The 26,833-nt window shown below is 36.4% G+C and overlaps 1 protein-coding gene across 2 annotated transcripts in view; it reads right to left on the reverse strand.

Annotated features, from left to right (window-relative positions):
* The window catches only part of LOC149079839 (uncharacterized), a 353,379-nt gene that overhangs the window by 238,805 nt on the left and 87,741 nt on the right, over window positions 1-26,833 (reverse strand). The window contains exon 1 of one of the 2 annotated variants that reach the window (XM_089240338.1): window positions 4,434-4,751. The exons of the other annotated variant lie outside the window; for it this stretch is intronic. The gene's annotated coding sequence lies outside the window, so the exon portion shown is untranslated. Of the gene's footprint in view, window positions 1-4,433; window positions 4,752-26,833 lie in introns of those variants that run through there. 2 annotated transcript variants of the gene reach the window in all.

Below are 26,833 nucleotides of genomic sequence, written 5' to 3' on the forward strand. Positions count from 1 at the left end.
TTTTTACCCTTAATTGGTCATTGTAAGTAATTAAAAATCCTCCCTAATTAATAAAATTGCTGTGTTTTACTCGAAACACAAAAAATATCCTTCACATACATTTGTATTCGTAGAAGAAAAAGATGCAATACGTTTTAAGAAGGACGAAAAATGTAGAGAATTAAACATAGGCTTTCCCTTTTACCTTTTGAACCGAATAAGGCCCAGGCTCTATCGTCGATCGGCAGGATATTTAGCATAGGCTGTAATTTATCATCGGATTTCCATTTTTGATAAGCATTTCATAAAATGACTGTCAAATGAGACTTGTATAACGAGAAAATACAAAAACTAATACATTTTTCTTTGTGTTTTCTTCCATTCGTATGTATTAAATTATTCCATAACTTGGCCTAAGAAATTTACAAGTCAAGGTGTTCACTTTTGTGAACTGTAGGATTGGATATTATACATAAAAGTGATTAATTTAGAGAAATTGGTCAAATTTGCCAACGACTGGTTGGCTACTATGCATAATCGCTGGTGTAAGTAAGAAAAGTTAAGGAAAATTATCAATCACATCAAATTATCATCAAACTCACCGAAACACTCGGCGATTTTGCCGAAAAATATAACCGGTTATTATGTATAATAACCGTATTTATATCACATTTACTATGTAAGTGATATAATTAATCCTTACTATTCTATTTTTATGGAATTCCAAAATTTAATCTAATGTAGATACAAACAATTACGTAAGCTGAACATAATTTTTAAAAAATAACGAAATTTTATTTTGTTTATATGGTCTATGAGTTCAATAAATCGTGGAATTCTAAAGAAAACAGAATTCTGTTCACGAATAACAATAGTTGGCTGAATCGTCAAACATTGGCGTTCCTGAATTTTGGGGTATATTCCTCATTTGGAAACGTATAATTTCAGCCAAGATCTACGGAGACGATCGTAAAAACTGTAGTTTTTTTAGATTTCGCTTCCATAATATACGAGGAATTTTGGGGATGTCCCTTGATGAGTAAATAAAATTTGTCAAAAGTAATTGTCTCTGGAATAAATCATGTGTATCATGCCCGGAGAAAAACAAAAGTTAGATGAGAGAAATTTCGATCGTAAAAGTTTTTCATTCGAATTTTTCATGTCAGTGCTTAGATATTATATGTGGCCGGTTTACTTCACCAGAGTTCGACAAAACTCCTAACTCCTTAACCCCAATAAAAAATCTATGGCAACAATGTTTTTTCGACCTCAATAATGACTATCTGGATGTTTACTTTAGTTAACAATGCATTTCAAAACAATGCGAAGACGTGCTTATCCTTTAAATTTTGCTTTGTTACTACTTCGGCACTTCAATTTTATTTTTATTTATTTACTGTTATTTCATATTTTTGGGTAGTTTTGTCTTATACATAACTTCAAATTACCTTCAAATAATCGTATGCACCTCGATTTATCATCCGGAAAACGTTAATCTTTTTATTTATTGCTTAGTACTACAACGAAGAATTCAAAAGGCGGAATGTAGTGGGAATTTTCAAAAGAAGAATGTAGTGGGAATTTTCAAAAGAAGAATGTAGTAGAATTCAAATTTTAAAATCTTTCACTAAAAATCTCACACATCCATTATAATATTAACATTCAATTCCCATAACACCCTCAGACGGCTCAGGTTAGCTTTTTCCATCCATAAAAGAATACCGTCTTGGTTTAAATCAGGACAGGCCGCATGTAGTCTTGAATAGATATTATAATGCAACCGAACAAAGAATTTTTTAAATTAACATAAATAAATATTTTACTACGATTAAATACTGATTCAGCTGGATTTTAAATGTCTTTTTCGGCTTATGTAAAATAGTGAGTTTGACTTCAAAGCATTGCTTCCAAACATTTTGGGAATCGGAAGAATGGGAAACAGTTTCGGTCCACACAATCGAAATGTGAACGATAACTTACAGAATAGTTTCCCAAAGTGGGCAATGGGAAGATCCAGGGGGGCGGTAGAAGCGTTGGGTTTAGTATAGGATCCTATGGGGGGGTGTAGGTTGGGGGTGAAGAGAAGAAAACATTTTTGATGGGGGCGAGATGGACCAAAAAGTTTGGGAACGAATGACTTAGAGCAATTTGAAGCCAAATTAACCAGTCCGAATGAAAATTAACATTTAAAAGACATTTTAATTTTAATAAATATTTATTTTTTAATACAGGAAACCGACAAAGAAAATTAAATTTCACCATGGAAAAGTCTTCGTTACGTTTTGATTTTTTTATTATAAAATGAAACCTGTGTCCAAGTTGCACAGCTAGGTTCCATCAAAATTTGGCCAAGTTATAGAGGTGCCCAAGCTATAGAGGAACAGTATTATGAACATTCTGTGTTATAAGATTATGGTTGGTTCCATCTAAAACCGTCCAATGTAGGGAAGTGTTCCGAATCTATCAGGTTTTACTGTAATTAACTTTAAAGAAGCATATTTCATGGGTTTTCTTTTTAACTCGTAGATAAGATAAAATTTATAAGGTATTAGATTTACGAAACGCATTGAATGGAAACGTAATTTTCATGCAATATTTCCTAAAAAATAACCCAAAAGCTTGGACACCCATAATTTGAATAGAAAATTTATCATAAAGAACATTACTATATGATTGATTTCCCCGCACCATGAAAACCTCACTATAGCTAAGATGCTGAGAATATAATAGTGATTTTTATGGGTAAAAGTTTCAAAACTTTCATTGAAATTCTTCTCTCAGCTGAATTTTAGCACATCTCTCATTGAAATTTAGTCGAAAAGTGATCAAATCAAATTAAATCATGATTAATTCAAAAAGAAGCAATTTCCGAGTTCTCTTGAAATCCTCATTTTGAAATTTTCTGATATAAAGGTCTATATTAGCTCCATTGCTCAGGTCTCTATAAACACAATTTTAGACTCTCTTAAGGTACTTATATTAATTATTGTTCCACAGATGCAAAATTTTGGAGAAATTGACAATGCATACTATATCGTATATTATTCAAATATCGACAAATTCACAAGTCCGTAACTAGGCTGGGGCAACGGGGGCAATGCCGCACGTTGATGAGAGCCTCATAAAAAGACGTACTTTTGTTTTACATATAATAACCTTTATAAGATGCCCAAGAGAAATTCTACCCTGGGGCCTCCGAGAAGACACGCTGCGGCCCTGCTAATTCAATTATATTTCAAAAATTCAGGATTAATTCTGAACATTCAGCTGAGCATTTCATTCTATAATGAAAATTATTTTTTCAATACAAGAAAACGGCAATTAAAATTAATTTTATTACTGGAAAGCACGCGGTAAAGGCAATATATTTCACTTTAGATAAGCATCATTCATGTTTTTCTGACAACATGAGGAAAAATATATTATTTATAATGTGCATAGACATCAGGAGTTTACTATATTATACAATAATATCCGGAAAAATGCATTTTCTAATTAAATTATATAAATTTCGATTTTTTTCCCCCAGCCGCGAAAGTTTGTAAATAAACACGTGCAACTATCACCCGAGCAACATTATAAACACACATATGAGTCTTACTCAAATTTATAGAAAATCTTACCTCTACCACGTTATTTTTGTTATACGTATACATGCGACGTATAATGTTAGAGTCTTAGATATCAATCTCTGCACTGAATTGACATCTCAGATGTAATTACGGTCAGTTTTGTTTCTTCCAGGCCAAGATAACGACGGACGGGCAGAAAAAGTGTCTTGGAAAAGTGACACTTGCATTCGACTGATCCTTTTACAGCGAGACAAAGCGAATGAATGTGTGATTTCTCTTGAAGAACGGTCATTTTGGATTTTCTAATATTTCTGGGGGTCCATCTCAGGCTATTGGCTACGTGCTTAGGGGTCCTGAAATCACAATTTGAGATATTTTCTGTGCTTGCATTAATTAAGGTCCTGAAGAACAAAATCTCTCGAAGAAATTGACAAAGAATATTTTATCGTATATAATTTCAAATATCAACAAATTCAACAACACATAAAACTTCAGAATTTCTTCTGAACATTCGGGGAAAGCATTCTCCAATAAATACAATTTTTTTCAATACAAGAAAACGGCAATGAAAATAAAAATTTTATAACGTAAAATTTCACGCAGACATATCAGAGAAATTATTTAGAGAAGCACCGTTTTTATAATTTCACGGTAACATAAGAAAAAATAAATTATTTATAATTTCGATAAATTTGTAATTTTTATTTCTTATATATACAATATGATTCAGAAATATATTTTTTTTTTTCAAATAAATTATAAATTTCTATTTTGTTTCCCATCCGCGAAAGTTTGTAAACAAACGCATGCAGATATCACCCGAGCGAGATTATAAACACACACATATAAGTCTAATTTACACAAATTTATAGAAAATCTTACCTTTGCCACGTTATTCTTGTTATACGTATACATAAGATGTAATATCAGGGGGGGTCTCAGATATCAACGCACTGAATGGACATCTCAGATGTAATTATGGTCAGTTTTGTTTTTCCAACGCCGAGATACGGACGAGAAAAAAAAAAAGTGTCTCGAAATCACTCTCACTTGCGTTCGACTGATCCTTTCTCAGCGAGAGAAAGCGGATGAATGTCTGTTTCACCCACGTGCATTTACCTCCCGATCCCGAGAATCCCATACCATACACATACACATTGCACGCATGCACACGCACATACACACACGCACGCTCGCAAGATGCTCTATCCCTCCTCTATGTATCCATCTCTCTCTCTCCTCTGAAATAGCTTGTTGCTCGCTCGCTCGCGCGCAACACGGCGCGCCACGGTGCGGGGTGGGGTGGAGGTGGGGGGAAGGTCTCTCATCGCCGTCTCGTCCAATCGGGAGGTGAGAAAGGAGCCGTGACGTCACACACCTGTGGCGCACTTGTTGATGGGCGCAGCGCGTGGGAAGATTGGTGTGCGGGTAGAGGGAGAGAGAGAGAGAGAGGAGCGAACGCGGACAGGACACGGGATGGCGAATTTGTCCATCAAGTTTGAAATGGGGGGGGGGGGAATCTCCTATGAGACTTTAGGTTAAAGGGGGAGGGGGCTTACGAATTTTTTTTATATGTTTATATATAGGGCTTCGATATTGCGGAAAAGCTAAATCCAGAAATAGACATCAATTGGATAATAAAAATGCATAGGGGAGAATGGAAAAAAAATGCTCTTTTCTCCTTTAGGTTTTTCCTATCTTTAGATATCAGAATGTGGTTTTTTTTTCAGGCAATAAACACAGTTGGGTAATGTCCGATGTTGGTACATATGGAGTTGCGGTTCCTCGGTGGCGTGAAATCGATTGAATTGGTGTACATGGCGTTAATGTTGTTTCTTTGCATAGCTATGGATATCAAGGAAAAAACAACCACGAGAGGTAATGATTGGTTGTTTTTTCGGATGGTGGTCCGAGGATCTGTTTGGGATATGTGTATGGGGTTGCCGATGAGACCACGACGTTTTTTTTTTCCTGACTGAGGTAGAAACTGAAATGTAGGGAGAGTGGCTACGGAAGTAGTTGCGAACTTTTCCCGATTGTTTAATTCCGGCTTATGTTGCCGATTGCTTAATTACGAATCCTTCACCATGCTGATTGTTTGCTTTTGGCTCTTTTAGGCTACGATTATCTAATTACGGCTCCTTTAAACTACCGATTTTTAATTTAAAAATCTGAATTTAACCAATCCGTGTCGATCTCTTATCCAAAAATTGTGTGACCACAGTTTAAACCACGTCGGTGAATACGGCCCTTACCGTAACACATATCTAACGAAAAATGTATTCTGAACGTAAAAGCGGAATCATCATTTATAAATCCAATAACATAATTTATATGCAACTTAAAACGATAAAATTCAGCAATGATCAGAAACCGAGATAACGATTCTCTTCTTATAACTGATATCTCTATATCTAATGGGATCTGCCTATATGTATCGACATCTGTATCGACAAGACCGAAGCAAATGTTAGACCAGCTGGCTCGTACGCCTTCTACGCACAGGCTAACCATGAACGGCATGTCAAACACATGCATGGTAAAAATAAAAATAAAAACAGGCTCTGCTTGCGTACATTCGTATATTCGAAAGAAAACGCAGGAAAATAGCACGTGTTGTGACGCAATCGGAATAACTCATCCGAAGACATCAAGTACCCTTGCCGAGAAGGAGAAAATCCTCTCCCATGGGTTATATGGACACTTTAGGACATTGAATTATAAAATTTAGGACCATAAATATATGGCCTTACATATTTGGATTTACGAGCTAGAAAAGAATCGGGACACAAACAGCAAAAATTCCAAAAAAAAGAGAAATATTTCACTTTTTAAAGAAAATGAAGAAATGAGGACACTTTTCGAAATACAGCCATTTTTTATTTTTCTTAAAGAAAAGAATACAGTAGCGGCAATAAAATAAATGTGGCCGTTTTTGTGGATTTTGACGTTCCTTATACGCTAAAAAAATCAAATAAACAACGATAGTTTAGTTTTCGTTTTCTTTTAGCGCAGTGGTTCCATTTTTTTTTTTACTCTCGGAGCCTGATTTGTTTTATTGTCCTAGAGTTACCTTGGAAAAGCACGCGGACCACGAATTGAGAACTCCTGACCTAGTGGGTTTTCAAGCATGTGAGTGACGGATACAATCCATAAGCATGTGGATCACTGAACGAGTGCTCCATAGAGCAAGGGACTAGTTTGGTGAGTGATCAAGAAAGTGTACAAGCATGTGACTGACCAAAAGCGTGTGTGTGAGCAGAGCAGTGGTCAAGATATTGATTTAAATACTGTCAATATTTTAATCACATGGGAATATACTACCTAATGAGTAAAGACTCGGTGGGCGAGCGACCAAGAAAGTGTGCAAGCATGTGACTGGCCAAAAAAGTGTGACGTAGAGACCAGGGGAACAAATCAGTGACCGACCAAAAGAGTGACTAAGAAAGTGAGTGAGCATGTGACTGACCAAAAGAGTGATCTATAAAATGTGTGAACACGAGAGTCACCTAAAGGGCGATTGACTGGGTGAATTGGTCATCCAAAGGAGTGCCGAAGAAACTGCTCAAACATGTGAATAACCGAAACAGCAGTGGCTTTCAACCTTTATTGACTCACGGAATACCTTTCTACTCAATAATTTCTATGGCAGAGCCCCGTAGCTTTTTTTTTTATTATTTATTTATGAGAAGGACTATGATTTATTTCATAGTCCTGGAGTTGCCGCGAATCTCCTAGAAAAAGCATGCGGACCCCGAATTGAGAACTTCTGAACTAAAGAGGTTGTAAGCATGTGAGTGACGGAAACAATGTGCAAAGATGACTAAAGGACTGTTCCAGAGAGAGAGAGAGGGACTAGTTTGGTGAGTGAAGCAAGAAAGTGTGCAAGCACGTGACTGACCAAAAGAGTGTGTGGGGAGCGGAGTGATTGAAATATTGACTTAGATAGTGTTAATATTTTAATCCCGTGGGAGTATACTAGCATGGGAGTGACCTAATGAGCGAAGACTCGGTGGGTAAGCGACCGAAAAAGTGACCGAGATAAGTTCAACCATGGTGATCTATAAAATGTGGGAGCATGGGAGTCACCCAAAGAGCGAAGGACTGGGTCAGTTGGTCAGCCAAAGGAGTGATCAAGAAAATGCGCAAGCATGTGAGTAACCGAAACAGCAGTGGTTTTTAACCTTTATTGACTCGTGGAGCCCTTTTTTACTCAATAAGGAGTCGCCACGGATCTCCTTGGAAAAGCAAGTGGGACACCGAATTGAGAACTTCTGACCTAGAGAGTTTGTAAACATGTGAGTGACGAAAACAATGTGCAAGCATGACTAAAGGAGTGTTCCAGAGCTAGAGAGAGAGAGGGACTAGTTCGGTGAGTGACCAAGAAAGTGTGCAAGCATGTGACTGACCAAAAGAGTGTGTGAGCAGTGAATTGATTGAAATATTAACTTAGATAGTGTCAATAGTTTAATCACATGGGAGTGACCTAAAGAGCGAAGACTCCATGGGTGAGCGACCAGAAAAGTGACCAAAAAAGTAACTGTGCGCTCTTTTTGGTATATAATTTCTATGGTAGAGCTCCGCAGGTCTTTTTTTTTCAAATTCACTAATTTATTTCATTTTCTTTGAGCAGGGGCTCCGCGGAGCACAAATTGAGAACCACTGTTCTAGAGTATCTTGATGATAACAAAACTATTTTGTGAAAAGTGACGTTTCTCATTAATTTTTGATATTTTTAGTATATTTATCTGAAATAAATTCATTATTGTTCATAGAATTGTTTTGTATACTAAAATGACGCTATGTAACAAGAAATCGCAAAAAATTGAAAAAAAAACCTAATAATTTTCGCCAATATACTTGCTAGAAAGAAATATGTAGAAAAACTGTAAATATCGAAACTTCTGCAGGCAGATTAATCAGAAAATGTAAATATCGAAACTTCTGCAGGCAGATTAATCATAAACAATATATATAAATTGACTTCTGCGACTGGAACAATCGTAACTTTTGTAGCCTAGAAAGAATTTGACGTAAACAATCAGAGATTATAATTGAGGTTTAACAACCACAATGACCTCAACTTCCATACCTAAAATAAAAACTTTTGGTAAAAAGAACATTTATAAAATCTTATGAACAGTTCGTAAGTATAAATCTCGTATCCTGTACGATCATAATGATAGCTACATTTACAGAAAGTAAAACATTGATTTTCAAACTGAAAAAAAAAACCAACATGATTTTAAATGTTTATGAATTCAAACAGCACACACACATACGTAAAGGCACGCAATCTCAAGATTAAAACTTCTAGAACCATTTATATTGAATCAAAAGCTAAAAATATCAGTTTTATTCTTTTTTCCAGACTTCTTTATGTTTTGAAAATACTAATCAACCTGAAATTTGAGTAAATAAAGTTTTATTTTCACCGTAAAACTGTCAATTCCAACCAATTCCCTTTATGAAAAGCGCAAGACATGCATATCTTAAATGTATATCGTAACATTTTATAGAGATAGAAATTCTATATGTACAATATCATTCGATTTGAAAGTTATATATGAAATTATTTTATAGAAAAATAGAAAATGAATTTTCTTTTTACCCCTGGTATCTTACAAAGAAAAAATATATATATTTTTTGTATTTTATCACATATTCTGGCTCCAACAAGTCGTTTTCCTACGCACTGAGAGCTATTTTGTGGGATACGAATCGGGACGGCTGCCATGTTATCATGTTTTTCTCTATCCAAAAATAAGAAATATATGTATAATATATATATAAAAGCGAAAATGTTATATGTATATGTTAGCGGGAGATCTTTGAATTGCGTTATTGGGAATCATGCTTTGAGAGAGAACGGGATGAAATCCTCGTGTCTATATTTGCTGGTATATTGGTAGCGAAATGAAATCCATGAATAGATGGACGTATTGCTTACCGGTTCCTTTACATTTTTCTGTTCATATCCTTTCGTATCGAGAGATATTATACGTGATGAAAAACATACATTTTTGAATCACGGCTATTGAAAATATATGAACAAGAATTTCTTGTGAATAAATACGAAATTATACTGTCCTTATGGAATATTTTCGCGTGGGAATCTGTGTGTTTAAATGGTAGTAATCTTAAAGTTTTTCTCTTATAACGCCTAAAACAATCAAAAACCGGTATTTTAATGATTTATTTATGGCAATCAATAGTATTTCGAGCTTTTACGTACGACGTTCAGGATATTTTGTGAATTTTTTGACGAAAATCAGTGATGTTTTGGCAATAGACAAATAGATAATCAATATTTTCATAATTCCCTGACAACAATGGATAGCGCTTCAATAATTTACTTATGACTGTCGATGCTATTTGGATACGTTATTATATATACCATTAATACGTACCACGTTAATGAATGATATTTTGATAATTTACTTACGACAAATAAATGATATCTGGTAATTTACTTACGACAAATAAATGATATCTGGTAATTTACTTTCTATAATCGATGATGTTTTGATAATTTTTCCGATCAATATTATTTTGATAGTTTATTTACTACAATCGATCATATTTTGATCATTTACTTACGAAAATGAATGATACCTTTTGAAAATTCACTAACAATAATCAGATAATTTGCTTTCGGTAATCAAAGATGTTTCGATCGTTTACTAACGAATGTCAGTGATATTTTGATCATTTGCAAGTGACAATCGATGATTTCTTGATAACACACTTATAGCACTCTATGATATCTTGATGATTGGCATACGACAATCGTTGGTGGTATATTGATAATTAACGTACGGAAATCGATGATATTCTGATAAATGACTAATGAAAATCGATTGTGTTTGATGATTGATTTTAAACAGTCAATGATATTCCGCTTAAGACAGTCAAAGATGTTTCGTAATTTATTCACGAAAGTCAATGGTATTTTCGTAATTTACTTACAGCAAGTCGAATAATTTACTATCGGCAATTAATTATGTTTTGACATTTCTCATAAAATCTATGGTATCTTCATCACTGGCTTTCAACAATCAATGATATTTTGATGATTCGCTTGCAACTATGAATAATATTTTTATGATTCGCTTGCAACTATGAATGGTATTTCGATCATTAAGTTAGGACAATTCGATATATTTTATTAATTTCATGATGACAATTCATTCCATTTCAATAATTTAATCATGGCAATCCATGCCATTTTGATCATCAGCTAACGACAATTACAATCGATGGTATTTTGATCATTAACTTACGATAATGGATATCATTTTAATCATTCAATGATGACAATCTATGTCATTTTGATTATTAGTCTTCCACAATCGATGATATTTTGATTTTTGAGATCATTTCTTCCATATTTCTCCAGAAATAATTTTGTCAATTGTTCTGAAGTTATTTTTTTTTATCAATTACGAATTTCCATCAATTCTGAAAATATTTCTCTCAGTAATTCTTTTCATCACTGGGATTTCGACCATTTCTGTAAATTCTGCAGTTATCTATGGTTTTTTGGATGCTGACTTTTCCCTTTAGAGATAATGACATTAGGACCCCAAAAAAGCGTGCTTGCCCGTCCCCCTCCCCTTCAACTTATTAATTATCTCTTGGAAATGTGTCAAAATTTATGTATTTATTTAACCGTCTTTAAAGATTTTTTGTCATTTCTTGAAAAAGGTCGGCGGATTAAGGCAAAAAGATCCACGGGGCTATACGTTGAAGATTCATATTTAGTATTCGATAACATCTGAATTATCGCATCGATATCTGGCGGTACATGAAGGATTTTATTACATGCGTTACTTTACTGAAAAAAAATCTTGATCATTATACAAACTTTGTTATGCAATGGAAACAAACATCCATTGCGCAAAATTGCTCTTTTAAGTAATTTATATTTTTAATACCCGTTTTCCTATTAATTTTCATAAGTGTCTTTTTACCCACCCTGTACTTTTTTCAATAATTAAAAATTAAGGCAGGAAAATAATAATAATAATAAACCTCATGATGCACCAAGTATGTAATGGTTAAATAACGAAATTTCTAAGAATTTTTGACATGGAAAAGCTCCCTAAATTTCAATCGATTTTCTTTTCATCATAATGGAAAGTAAAAATGGAGTTTTGAACAGCAAGTGACTGACCGACGTGTTTGTATCGAAATATCTTAGGAGTCATGCTGTGCAGCATGAAAATTGTTTTTTCTGTTGTTTTCTGTGGAAAAACAAAATGTTCAGAGGAAAGTATCCGGACGGGGGGTGGTTGCAACTGAGATTGACTTCTCATCGTGGAAACATATCGTCGTCCCCTGCAAACCGATTCTTATATCACCATGACCATCACATCCACGCGAGAGTTGAATAACAATGGACCGAGATTTGTGTGATTATGCATTGCTGCTCTTCCAACGTGAGCTTAACCATTGGTCTCCTGATGACTGAGTGACGAACTCTTGAACGAATAGTTTCTGATAAACAGGTTGATCATAAATGATTCATCAATGAACGTCCTAGGCACATTAAGAAGGTCTTTCCATTATCAAAACGCCCCACGCGTGTGAAAAACCATGGATGGGAAATTAACAAGGCCATAATAATCGTAAGTAATTCCGTACGAGTGTATATCATTAAAACCATCCACCACTAGTTGCAATACAATTGCGATTGATAACTGAATCTCCTCTTCATTGAGTACATCAGAAATTCCATGGACGTTGGCTGTGTGTGTATGTGTGTGTACGAGGTGCTCCTCGGAGCGGTAGCAGTATCTTTGGAGCACTCTTGGGGAAAGCCGATGGACAGAAAGAAGGATTAAAAGGTATAGTGGTGGCGGTCAGTGGGCAGTGGTGTAGTCTGGACACTGGGAAAGAAAGAGGAAACTAAATGTATAGGGAGTGAGTAGTGCGAGAGTGGCCGGCTGGGAGCTTGTTGTGGTGTTGCACTCGGGGGAATTCCGGCCACTCTCTGCGACTGATTGCTTTTGCCACATGACCAGGTTCTTTTTATTTGTCCTTATATCTATCACCATCAGAGCAGATTCCCAACGAGCCAAAAAGAGAAGAAGAAAAAGTGGAAATAAGAAGGAGGAATCGGCGCTGAATTTCTCGCAACTTGATGATGATTCCCGAAAATGTCGAAGAACTAAGAGGAAGGAGGTCACTCGTCATAAATAGAAAGCTTTTCGGCGAGACACGTTCTCTTCGCGCGTGAAATTGTTCCTTTTTTTTTTTCCTTTTTTTTGGGGCCAATTTAGATGGACACTGATGTCTATGACTTTCGTGATGTGATCAGAGGTTTAATGAAGGTTCCTTCCCCCTTCGCCTTCAATTGAGTCTTAAATTTGTGGTAACTTTTGGTTTCGTCTTGGTTAAACCGTTGATGGTCTGTAACTATTGAATAACTAATTCAGCTGTTATCAAGAATAAATATGAATTATAAAAAGAAAGTAATGGTGAATTATAATAAATTTGAATGAATTATTTATTTACAACCTCAGAAGGCATCCAATGCACTTACAATCGAAAAGAATAATAAATGAAAATAATGATGGTATTGATAATAATAAAAAATAGTCAGTAGGGAAAGCGCTTCGCGTACGAAACCAGGTCGAAATCTTCAAAGCAAATCTTGCGTTGGAGGCACACACACAAGTACTGGTGGCAGAATTTCATATGTCTCACTGTACGGCATCTGTACTAGTGGAAGAAGCAATCTATTCTGGTCGTTGGTATTCTTATTTGGAAGTGATGTCTACGTAGATTGGCTCGTCTGTCCATGGTCTTGAAAGAAAGATTCTCCGGGTGGTAGATATACCATTTGGAGGACTATTTTGAAGCACATCTTCGGATCTGCAGTGATTGCGCGCCATTCCAAGGATATCCGAAACAATTTTCGATTCGCACCCTCATCTTCATCATAACATTCCACGTTGAGCATAATCATTAGGCCTGTTTCACTCATTTTGGACTGACTATGTATTACTCACTTTCACATTAAAAAAAAAAATATTGCTTAAAAACGTAATATCGGAAATTTCAACAGGTCCCCTTCCCCCGTCATCTGATTAGTTTGGATTAGCAAGGTTCTGCTGTAACATTGAATGTTACTCACGCAGTCAAAGGTCAAGGACTCTTGACTTCTAGTGTTCCACGTAATCTTTGTGCTAATGAAATGAAGGGCGCGGATTAAAAAACAAAATTCAGTGCATGGAATTGTAAAACCGATGAATCATCGTTTTCTCATTCGAGACCGTGAACTTCATGAGATCTTTTCAGGGGCCGCAAGAGTCCGTGAATCCCAGTTTAAGAACTAGGTTTTAGGTTTTTTTCTGGTTGCAAGTGTTGAAAACAACATTCAAGGGCAATACACGCTATATTCATGCATTTCAGGACGGTTTCGGTGGGGAGGGGGCGGTATTTGCCTACTGTTTCCCACTTTTCACAATGACATCCAAAGGTTACCGAATCTCGTCCGAAACAATATTTTATTGTGACATATAAAGAGTTTTATTTTCACTAAACTTATTAAAAAATTTCTAACGCGATCCATCATTTCCAAGATGAAATGGTAGTAAGATGGTTACTATGGCAATGATTATCAATCTGTGAGTCACATCTAACTTGATAGGCATTGAAATCGCCTGGAAAAAGCGTGAAAAAATGTTCCCGAATATCTTAATATTAACATTTTTTAAGATAACCGAATACCTTTCTCGCCCCTGATCTATAAAATAGCACTGGAGTGAACTTTGAAAGTATTTTTCGATAGAAAAGCTCTCAGAATAGTGAAAACGATTTTAAAAAAATTGGACTACAAATGATATTTCCCATGAAAAAGTTCTCGAGCTGTTGGTCACGACCTAAAAGTTTTCGCAGGGGGATTCCAAAATGGGTCGTATATATCCACTTAGAGACGAATTCTCGAGTGATCGGACACGATCCAAACTTGATTCTCAAGGATTTCCGAAATGGCTAGTTACAAACAGGGATTCTTGAGCTGTGGGTCACGACCCAAACTTGATCCACCGTTGCATCCTATAGATGTGAGTCGTACAAATCCACTTATATTCCGGTTACCAATGCATTTATTTTGTCACTCGTTCCAATAATTCAGGGAGGAAAAACAGTCCCATGGCAGGGCCGTCTTAAGAGCATCATGGGTCCCTGGACCAAGTGGTTTTTCTGAGGCCCTACTCGGTAAATTCTAGAAAATTTCAACCGGATCTAATTTTTGTGGGGGCCCCTCTCCTCTTGAGGCCCCCGGGCCGTGCCCGGGTGGGCTCATGCATTAAGACGGCACTATCCCATGGGTCGCGAAGCTGATTTTGTTGTTGATTTTGGATCGCAACTGAAAACAAAAAAGTTTAATAACCACTGCCTCAAGTAATATTCCGAAAAACGCAGAAGGATTTAACGTAAAGATTTGAGAACCCAAGTAGATACAGCAGTAAACATTCAAAACCCCCTCATGGAGATAGACTAGAGATAAGTGAGATTTAAAACACATTCTTAAGCTACAAAGGTCAAGGTTCATGCAAATATAATATATATATAAAAAAAAACCAATTCATTCGATCGTAATATAGAGATTTCGACGATAAAAAAAGTCCTTAGCACTTAGAGACATGAGAGCTTAAAGTCAAGTTCAAAATAATAATAATAAGATGGGCGCTAAACTCACGTTAAAAACTTTCCTCCAAATTGCAGGCGATAAATTTAAAGAGTTCAAGGAATTTGTTTGAAGAATCAAGAAGACTTCTCCAACTATTAAAATGAAATAAAAAAACACGAAGAAAGAGACTCAAACAAGGTGCAAACTTTTGGGCGAAAGGAAGGATCTAGAAAAATGGAGCGTAAAATGAGATTATGTCTGCTCTGTTCCTTTTCGCACCGTTCCCTTTCCCTTTTCTTCAGATGAAAGCTGATTTCCTTATCGACTTAGTGCAAAAAAACATTGATTTAAATTTATCGCGAGATGAATAAAAATGGCAGGCATAAGAAAAGTAAGAAGTAGAAGAGAAGCTTTATCTGTGCACGGAATTCTAAACTATATTTAGAAAGATATTGGTTGTTTGTCCATAGGAGAAAAAAAAAGAAAAAGAAATTCCTCTTCCGAATTCACCAATTGGAAACGGGGTGACATACTTGTAACCAGGTGCCGATAACTAGTAGAGAAATCCGATTCGTTCCCAATATTTTCCTTTACCCTTTGGAATCTGCAGAAATCTGGAAAGGAGGAATATTTTTCGGATGCTGATGTTTCTGGCGTGATAAAAATATAAAGGTGGCGGAGATTTCGGGGGGAAAATGCGCAGTGCATTTTGGTAATGTGTTCTGCATATGATATGTGGCCAGCAGTGTAACTCAAATAATGGCATACAATGCACAACGGAAGTAAAACATATCATTATCGCACCACGTAATGTAACGCAATTGGAGGAAGAGTGATCAACAACCTTAGATATGCTGATGACACAACAATGATGGCAGAATCTGAAGAAAACCTGACGAACATTATACAGTATAACAAGAGTAAAAACAGAAAGTGAGAAGCTTGGACTCTATCTAAATACCAAAAAAAAAAGATCATGACTACAGCACATATTTACAGTTTTCAACTAGATGGCGTAAGTTTTGAGATTGTGGACAGATTTGATTTCCTAGGATCCAGAATTGTAAAAGAGGGAACATGCACAGAAGAAATAAAAAGACGAGTAGTTCTGGGTAAAACAGCTATGAGAAAGCTTAATATAATAATGAAAGACAAAGATGTATCAATGAAAGCAAAAATTAGGATTATAAATGCGTTGGTCTTTTCTGTCTTAATGTATGGATGTGAGATTGATTGATTGATTGATGAGCGCTCACGCCCAGAGCTTGTGGCGTATGCAAATTGCCATGCTGTGACGTGTACATCTGGCGCTGCAGTCCATACACATATAAACCGGAATAGCTGCTCTTTACCACTCCGTCACTAGCCGTCACATCCACGCGGGTCGTGCTGATGATCTAAATTCCTAAATTTTTATGTCAATTATTTCCTAATACTTAATTGTTTAATTGTTGAATGTTTAATTATTAATAGTTTAATAAATAGTTAGTTATTAACCCTTTCAAGTTCGTATATTCAAAATTGGGGTCATTCACCGCACCACTAGAGGTGGTGACCCGGGCGTGATTCGAACACGCAACCTTCTGATGGTGACCCGGGAAAAATTTTAATTCTGATAGGTTGGTGCACGTCTTCATCGCCGTTGCTTTGCTGCATTAGTTTTCCGATGCGTTCGCTCGTTCTTGTGAATCGCCAAAGTTTATTCGCGCCAAAAATTGGTTGTGTTCTGTCACATTAATCGTGTCGTCAATAACCGTGTGCTTCCGCCCCGCCGTGCTATAGTCGATTGAGACGATTGTAAGTGCACGTGTGCATTTTCATTTTGTTACCATTACTGCATAGTTATACCCTCTAAAATATTTTTCGTTAATGCATTATAATTATACACGACTTTATTTGAATTTTTAGACTGTGTACATATAACATATTTGAATATATTAGCGTTTTAATTTATGCATAGCATAAATATTTGTTTCATGCATTGTGATGGCAAAAGGAAATGACGAGACTTCCGAATTGGCAAAACTGGCTTTTAGACCACCGCCCTTTTGGCGTGCGAATCCAAGCCTGTATTTTTACCGGTTGGAATCTCCGTTCGAAGTTTCTGGTATAACCAAAGACTCGACTAAATTTCATTGTCTTGTCTCCACTCTTGAGCCAGAACTTCTTGACGTGGTTAGCGATTTGTTGCAAAACCCACCTGTCGAACACATGTACGACAGTCTAAAGAATAGAATCATCGCCCAGTTTACCGATTCTGAAACTCGTCGATTACGTAAATTGCTTCAAGAATTAGATCTTTGGTGATAAAAAACCTTCTATATTATTAATCGAAATGCAAAATCTTGCTGGAAAAAACTTAACCGACGAAGTTTTAAAAAATTTGTGGTTGCAAAGATTACCCCACCATACGCAACAGGTTTTGTCTATAAGTGATCAAGATTTATCTAAATTAGCTATTATGGGTGATAGAATAGATGATCACGCTCTCGATCACGATCTTGTTCAGGAGAGCGTTATAGAAATCGGTCATTTTCAGGAAAACGATTGTGTTGGTATCATTTGAATTTTGGCGCAAAAGCTAAAAAATGTACTGGCTTGTGCCAGTTTAACGATCTCCAAAATTCGGATAAACAAAACTAGGAAAACTGAGTGGCTCATCGTTAGCGGCGACGCACCGATGTTAGCCCCGAACAAAATCGCCGTTTTGTTCGTGATTGCATTACAGGGACTAGTTTTCTGGGTGATACTGGTGCTGTAATATCAGTTTTGCCCTATATGCACTTTCATACTCTCTGAATGCTCTTTTCTTTTCAAGATAAAGGTTACGCACGCTATCCGTGAACCATAGAGGGTGCGATGTACAAATACGCGTTTTTCGAACAAAGGGTATGACGTCGTGCAAAACAGAGGACAGCTTCGTACTAAATTCTTCCCATTGACTTACCACCCCTACTGATTCCAACCGGTCTTTGAAAACTTCCTCTCAAAACATCAAAGTTAGTTCTTCGAAAACAAGCAACCAGTCTTTTGTTATCAACCTTACCCAAGGAAAAGTTAGTGAAATCTGACTATACGATGATCACTGGAAGAAAACTCTTCCCCCACCGAAACATGTTCAACAAGATCCTCAGAACTAGTAAGAACTAAATCCAAAATAGCGGTACCCCTAGTGGCTTCTGATACATGCTGATACAAAAAATTTTCGAGCACCAACTTAAGAAAGTCTCTTTCATACTGATCTACAGATGAAACGGGCATCCAATCTGTACCTGGTTAATTGAAATCCCCTAGTATGAGAACCCTCTTACGCTTACACATACATGAAAACTCATCATGGATGAAATTTGTATTATTTCAAATTAGTTTATTTTTGTGTAAATGATTATGGTTTCGTTGAGAAAATGTTAGTTGTAGCTTCCAAAATACGCATTCTTGTAGTGATAAAAATCGCAAAAAGTGATAGCAAGCAGTTTTATTAATTTTATTCTCTTCATGCGGATAAAATTAGTATATAATGAGGGAGTAGCCACACAGAAATGAATCACAATTGAAAAGTTCAACCTTTCACATCGTTTTCAATAATGTATCAAGGATATAGGTTCATGTTGTAGCCCTACTATAAATTTAAAAACATGAACTAAAATACGTGTGAAAATTTTTTAAATATTTGTTTGAAACATTCATTCCAGAGAAATCATGTGCGCAGTCACAGGGCCGGATTAAACATTAAGCAAAATGAGCAAGTGCTTAGGGCATCAGTACAAAAAGATATCATATGGTATTTTTTTTAATGCGCGATTTTTTTTTCAAAAACATCGATCATCCGATGAAGATCCTAAAATTGTAAGAACACTTGATTGTAATGGTTGAAGATCATTATCACAAGGATGGCACGAAAGATGAGAAACTAATAAAACTAGACCACATTATTTTGCTGAGTTTTTCTCAATTAGCTTTTCACAATTTTCATAAAGTACGCCCAGGGCTGTCTCTTAACATTATCACACGCCCACATACAAAGCGATTTTTCTGAGAGAGGCACTACTGCCTAGCTAAAAATTCCTACCTACCTATTTGCATATTTACTCTTGAAAATCGGAACCAGATCTAATTGCCACTTGGTTGCCAGAAGTTGCTCAGGTGGGCCCACGCAGTAAACCAAGTTCTACAGAATAAGGACATGATTTTTGTGGGTCATTAGTAGATCAACTGTGTAGTTTGATCTATAGAAGTAAAACAAATGCTACCAGGTGGGAGTAAATTACGAACTTGAGAATGTATCTAAAAATAAAAAATACCCAATATATATATATAACGGTGATTCGTCAGAAATAAGATGCCTACCGGCAGGGCCGCAACTGGATACTTGGTTAGCCGGGGAAACCACTCATTTAGGCACCCCCCCCCCACGTAATGCTGAAGGATAGGTTGAATGGTTAAATCTGCGTCCCCTTTTTAATGCGCCCGGGGCACCAGACTCGCTTCTTCCCTCCCCCCCCCCGCAACTACTTGCGGCCCTGCCTATTAGTAATATTATGGCCATTCTAAGATTCAATGGTTTCTTCTTGGAGCGTTGTTACAGCCTTTATCTCATCAACCGTTCGTCGTAGTGGTATGGTTCTAATTTTGAAAATTCTCAAAATGTGACCAGAAGTTTCCCTGTACGAGTTTTGAGGATGAAAATACAGTGTACACAAAATGAAAAATGAAGATTTTTATACGATATCCACACCCTCCTCCCCGTCCTCTAACTTCCAATTAGACAGTTGTTGCTCTTTCTCTTCTGAGCTTTAACAAACAAATTACATGTTTTTAACTGCTTTATACCCTGAGATTTTTTGAATATAAATTAACGTAAGCATTATCCAAACCCCCCAATCCGCCCTTGTCAGCAAATCGGAAACCCCCCCCCATCGATGATGACGTAATACCCCTAAATTAAATTTATAAAATTCGTAAATTATTAATAATTATTAGCACGTGGTCCACCTGCTGACACTTCATCGTGGCTCGATCCATATTGAACAGACAAAAAGTTTTGTCATACTTTTAAATCGTTTCATCGTCATCTCTTTATCAAATATACGTTGCAATTCGATAACTGATCATTTTTCGAACTTTTTATTGATGTTTTTGTTTAATTAATGTAAATTAATAGAAGTAAAGGAATCAAGCACTGGGATTCCATGACCCCCACAAGAGTGGGGCTGACAGGCAGGATCATCTTAATAGCATCATGGACCCCCGAGCCAAAGGATTTTTTGGAGGCCCTACCTGAAAAATTCTCGAAAAATTCGTAAATTGAATCTGGTAACCCTATCTGAAGACCACATAATCCGTATTTTCACTTATTTGTTCGATCATCCATATTGTCCGAATGTTTTTGTGGAAAGAAATAATTATTTTTTGTACATAAAAAAAATCGATTGTTGCAAATGTACGAATTTTGTTACCGAAATTTTCGTCTCATAAAAAAATTTCATGCCAAAAAATGACAAAGAACTCTCTATCTCTCTTTCATCATCGCGTGAGTTGCCTGAAATTTCGAGATTAAATGGCAGCACCAACAGTAGCCTTATATAAATCAAGCCTCCGGAGAGAGTATGACGTCAGCGGTCTCCGCCTTGGCATAAGACGACTTCATATACGTATTAAGGAGTTCTGTACCTTGGCAGTCCTGAGAACTGTGTCCACCATACATCTTTCGTCGGAACATCACGTGACTCGGCGAAAACAAACACGACCCTTCCCCCCCCCCCACTGTTATTTTCTTATGGCATAAATAGGAGTTTAAAACAATAAATGAAAAAATAACTTCAGCTTGGACGAGATAATTCCAAAATTAATGAAAGTTATAATTCCAGCATTAAAGATAATTTCAGCATTAATGGAAGAAAATATTCTAGAAATAATGTAAGAGATAATTACAGCATTGATAAAAGTGATAATTCCAAAATTAATGAAATAATTAATGAAAGAGATAATAATGAAATTAATCAAAGATGATTTCAGAATAAGGGAAAGAGAATTCCAAAATTAATGAAAAGAGAATTCCAAATTAATGAAAAAGAGATAATTCCAAAATTTATGAAAGAGGCAATTCCAGAATTAATGAGATATAATTTCAGAATCAATGACAGAAATAATTCCAGCATTAATAAAATGAATAATTTCAGCATTAATGAAAGAAACAAATCCAGAATTGATGAAAGCAATTATTTCAGAAGTAATGAAAGAAAGAAAATAATTAATAAAGGAAATAATTCCAGAATTAATGAAAGAATATTCAAGAAATAATGAAGGAAAATTCCAGAATTAATGAAGGAAAATTCCAGAATTAATGAAGGAAAATTCCAGAATTAATGAAAGAGACAATTCCAGAATTAATGAGATATAATTTCAAAATCAATGACAGAAATAATTCCAGCATTAATAAAATAAATAATTCCAGCATTAATAAAATAAATAATTTCAGCATTAATGAAAGAAACAAATCCAGAATTGATGAAAGCAATTATTTCAGAAGTAATGAAAGAAAGAAAATAATTAATAAAGGAAATAATTCCAGAATTAATGAAAGAATATTCAAGAAATAATGAAGGAAAATTCCAGAATTAATGAAGGAAAATTCCAGAATTAATGAAAGAGACAATTCCAGAATTAATGAGATATAATTTCAAAATCAATGACAGAAATAATTCCAGCATTAATAAAATAAATAATTTCAGCATTAATGAAAGAAACAAATCCAGAATTGATGAAAGCAATTATTTCAGAAGTAATGAAAGAAAGAAAATAATTAATGAAGGAAAATTCCAGAATTTATGAGATATAATTTCAGCATTAATAAAGAAATAATTTCAGCATTAATGAATGAAACAAATCCAGAATTGATGAAAGCAATTATTTCAGAAGTAATGAAAGAAAGAAAATAATTAATGAAGGAAATTGTTCCAGAATTAATGAAAGAATATTCAAGAAATAATGAAGGAAAATTCAAGAAATTATGAAATAAATTATTCCGGTATTAAATGAAAATAATTTAATTTAATAATTCTTTTTTTTAATCTTTAAAACCTAATATTTAGAGACCGAACTGTATATTTCTTTGGAAAAATTGCCAGGCGGAAAGTTTGTTTACGCCGAGTCACGCCTCACATTTGATGTCGCTGCCGTCGCGCCGGCTGGATGCTCCCTCCTGGAATATATAATCTCTGTCGTCTGCTTCTCTTCTGGTTACTTGTTTTGGACGTCTCCTTGTGCCCTAAAAAATTAACTGAACTGGCAGTTCAAACTTCCAGTTCTGTTTGTGAGCTTAGCTTGGAGGGAACCGAACAAATCGTCTGTCGTCTGCTCATTAAGAGGCTTTTCGTTTTGGACGCCTCCTTATGCTCGAATAAAATATCCGAACTTATAGTTTAAATTTCCAGTTCAGTTCACGAGCTTTGTTTATAAGGAACTGAGCGGAATAAAGAATATAGTTTTTTTACTTCATACTTCATCATCACCACATGAGTCGCTTTTAAATTTCACATTAGATGGCAGCACATTACTATAAAGTGGAGCGTCGAAAAATTTACTTTTCACGATCTTACCTGTGGTCTGCTTGTGTGGAGGTATGTACTTTGTTTTGGATGTGTCCTTGGGTCTTCAAAAAATTACTAAACTGGAATTTTGATCTTTAAGGTCAGTTTATAAGCTTTGTTTATAAGGAGCGTAGCTGAATGAAGAATTTTTATACCTGAGTTTTTTATACCTGAGCTTCGTCGTCACCACTTAAGGCACTTCTGATTTTGAAAGTAGGTAGCAGCACCAACAATATTTTTAAAAATGAATTTCTTAAAGTATTCTTGAGTATTAAATTAATTTCAATTCCCTTTTAAAATTGTTAGTGCCATTGTGAATTCACGGCAAATGCTACAAGGCAGCATTTCGAGTCACCCAGTATATACGGGTTTTGTAATTGCATAACGCAGTGACAAAACTGTTCATGTGATGTGAACATAATAATGATTCATTATCAGGATTTCAAGCCCATCGGAAAATATAAATAAGGGGCCATTCAAGTATTACGTAAGCAGATTTTCAGACATTTTTGACCCCCTCCTTCTGTCAGCAAAACACTGATCCCCCCCCTCCCTCCCCTGTCAGCAAAATTTCGTCAGCAGCTTAAAATATTTCATATCTTCAAAAAGGGGTGGTTGATGACGTAAGCAACCTTTTAATCCCCCCCCCCCCATCATCAAAAGTCAGCAAATCCGAAACCCCCTCTTAGCAGTTTGTTGACTTCAATTTCGATACGGTGAAAATCTGTTATTTCGTTGGATGACAAGCTGCATTCAAGCGGCTTTTTGGTTCGTAATATGGCCGCTCTCTCGCAGGAGAACGAAGCAACGTGCGAGTTGGCTTTTAAACACAACACAATATTTCACATAATATTCTGTTCATATACAGGGCGCATAGGTAACGGGGCATATGGTATTTTACTGGCGAACCATTGGTCCTAGAGGCATACTTCCAGTTGGAAAAAGTACTCGAATAATGTGTAGTACTCAGATATTTGATTCATGTTGCCAGGGGTTACATAGTTATTCAAATAAAAATGTGAACTTTTTTATGTGGACACCCTGTGCCCCAAAACCCGATTGGAAAGTTGTTTCCCGGTCTCCAACAAAGAAATTCATCGTTTCCAAGTGCAATATTCACTGAGATATTCGAGGAAGGTTGGAAAAAAAACATCATTAAATGAGAGGAAACCATTCTACCCGCATTTAAGTTGCTGTTTTTTTTCCCAAAATTTCCTCAATTTTGCGAATTCGCATATCTCGGTGAATATTGCTCTTAGAAACGTGAAATTATTTTAGTTGTCATCGGAAAAGACAGAGCAACAACTTCTTAATTGGGTTCTTTGGCACACGGGGAAGGTAATAAAAGTTGTTTTTTAATTTTATAACTAGACGACCCCTTACAACATGAATGACATATCTGAGTTGGACACGTGATTTGGATACTTTTCCTAGTTGGGTATGTCTCCAAGACTAACGGCTCGCCAGTAAAGTGCCATACGCCCTGTTACCCATTCAGTCTGCATATGCACGTAAAAAAATAGTTTGAGACGAAGTACAGTCGACTCTTGTTTTAACGAATACCGTTATAACGGAAAAAAAATATTGTACAAAGATACGCATTGAGCCAATTATGGACACTTCAAAGTGAAGACTTACATGAGAATTTAGTACACGTTTCTGAGAAATCAGCAGATGCAGTGAGTCTCAAATAAACGGATTTAAATTGCTTTAAATGTGGTCATACGCCATTTTAGAATTTTTTTTTTCTAATGTCCACAACATTGTTCTTGCAGGATAGGAAAATTGCAGTGAAATTATTTGGGATGTTGCAGGCCAGCAGCAGGCTTACGTAGTAGGGCAGTTAATAGGAAGCATTACAGTATAGATTAAAAAAACTTGAAAGATGTGGTGTCAATCTTAGTCCTACCAAGTCCCCATTCATTATCTGCTTGGATTGCATATAGAAACCAATCAGCACAAACCAAATGACGTTAAGATCGTCTTAAATATGTTTAAAATCACGTTTTTCCTGTTAAATTGAAAGGAATGACATATGAACACTTGCGATTGAGACACAACAGCAAATTTATGCAATGACATAGGAGGGTACAACTAAAAATGGCGACTTGACCTCAGCGAAAAATTGCTACCGCAGGGAGTCTCCCATCGAGGGGGTTAGCGCACCAACCTCTCGATGAGTATAAGAAACAAGCCTGCCGTTCGGAATCGGCAATTAATTGTAGGTCCTGGTCTAATTAGCCCTCGTGTGCAGAAAATGACCGTGGTGCGAAAAAAATGATCAATGATCAGACCACTCAGTGCCGGTTGAAGATAGCTTTGTGTTTAGCTAGATGGCTATCCGTCTGTAATTGCATGAAAACGATGGGTTTTTTTAAAAGCTTTCATTCTTCACCCATCTACTTCTTGGATTGCATTTACTACCAGCACTCAAAAGAATGTCAATGAATGGTCAACAAATCTTTGTCTGCTTTCTCCATGGCAGCCCTCTTTGAATGAACACACACAACTTTCTGTCTTTACAGTTAGTCCATTTTGCTTTAAACCTCTTCTATAGTTTGTGTCAGGGCTTACTGCCACCTCCAAGTCGTAAATCCACTAAAAAAAGCGTTTCCTTCCTCATGTTAATGTTACTTGAATAGCGGAAAAATTGTGAAAAATATATTCTATGAATTGTTTGTTTGAAATTAATTTTTTTTTAGTCAGAGTGACTAAAAAAATTTAATTCCACAAACTTCTTCGTGGCACCAGGTATCAGTAGCCGTGGCTCTCCTTTTGCCAAATTTTCATCCGTGCCCCCCCCCCCTGGAATATCCTAGGGGTCCCCCAGAGACCATATGGCCCCCGGTTGAGAACCACTGGTCTACAGTATCGCTGGACCAGCCGAAGCCTGCATATTTGGAGCACTCGTCCGAAGATCCAGAACTATCTAAATCAAATGTTCAGCACGAACCGTCCGGAATGACTTTACGTTCTGGCAAAAAGGTGACATTCAAAGTCTAGGACTACAGTTCCTCGTCCAACGGTGGGGGTATCCTGTGGCGTATGCAAATTACCGTGCTGTGACGTGTACATCTGGCGCTGCAGTCTATACACATATAAACCGGAATCAACCTGGAAATAGCTGCTCTTTACCACTCCGTCACTAGCCGTCACATCCACACGGGTCGTGCTGATGATCTAAATTCCTAAATTTTTATGTTAATTATTTCCTAATACTTAATTGTTTAATCCTTGAATGTTTAATTATTAATAGTTTAATAAATAGTTAGTTATTAACCCTTTCAAGTTCGTATATTCAAAATTGGAGTCATTCACCGTACCGCTAGTGGTGGTGACCCGGGCGTGATTCGAACACGCAACCTTCTGATGGGACCCAGGAAAAATTTTAATTCTGATAGGTTGGTGCACGTCTTCATCGCCGTTGCTTTGCGGCATTAGTTTTCCGATGCGTTCGCTCGTTCTTGTGAATCGCCAAAGTTTAATCGCGCCGAAAATTGGTTGTGTTCTGTCACATTAATCGTGTGGATGTGGATAAGGATGCCTAGAATTCCAAGGACAGATAAAAGGACAAGCAAATCGGTTATCAAAGAAATCAAGGCTTACTTTGGTCATATAATGCGTATAAAAGGCTCACTAGAAAAAATGGTAATGCTTGGGAGAACGGAGGGAAAGAGAGGAAGAGGCAGACCAAGCACCAGATGGATAGAGGAGCTGTTGCAAAGCACCAGATGGATAGAGGAGCTGTTGCAAAGCACCAGATGGATAGAGGAGCTGTTGCAAAGCACCAGATGGATAGAGGAGCTGTTGCAAAGCACCAGATGGATAGAGGAGCTGTTGCAAAGCACCAGATGGATAGAGGAGCTGTTGCAAAGCACCAGGTGGATAGAGGAGCTGTTGCAAAGCACCAGATGGATAGAGGAGCTGTTGCAAAGCACCAGATGGATAGAGGAGCTGTTGCAAAGCACCAGAATGAAGGTAGCACAATTGAGACATGCCGTGGATGGCAGACCAACTTGGAGAGCCATGATTTATAGAATCACCAGGAGTCG

Source organism: Pholcus phalangioides, unplaced genomic scaffold, assembly GCF_987345545.1.
Source record: "Pholcus phalangioides strain wild (caught in Gottingen) unplaced genomic scaffold, Ppha-v1.0 ptg000012l_1, whole genome shotgun sequence".
Lineage (NCBI taxonomy): Eukaryota > Metazoa > Arthropoda > Arachnida > Araneae > Pholcidae > Pholcus > Pholcus phalangioides.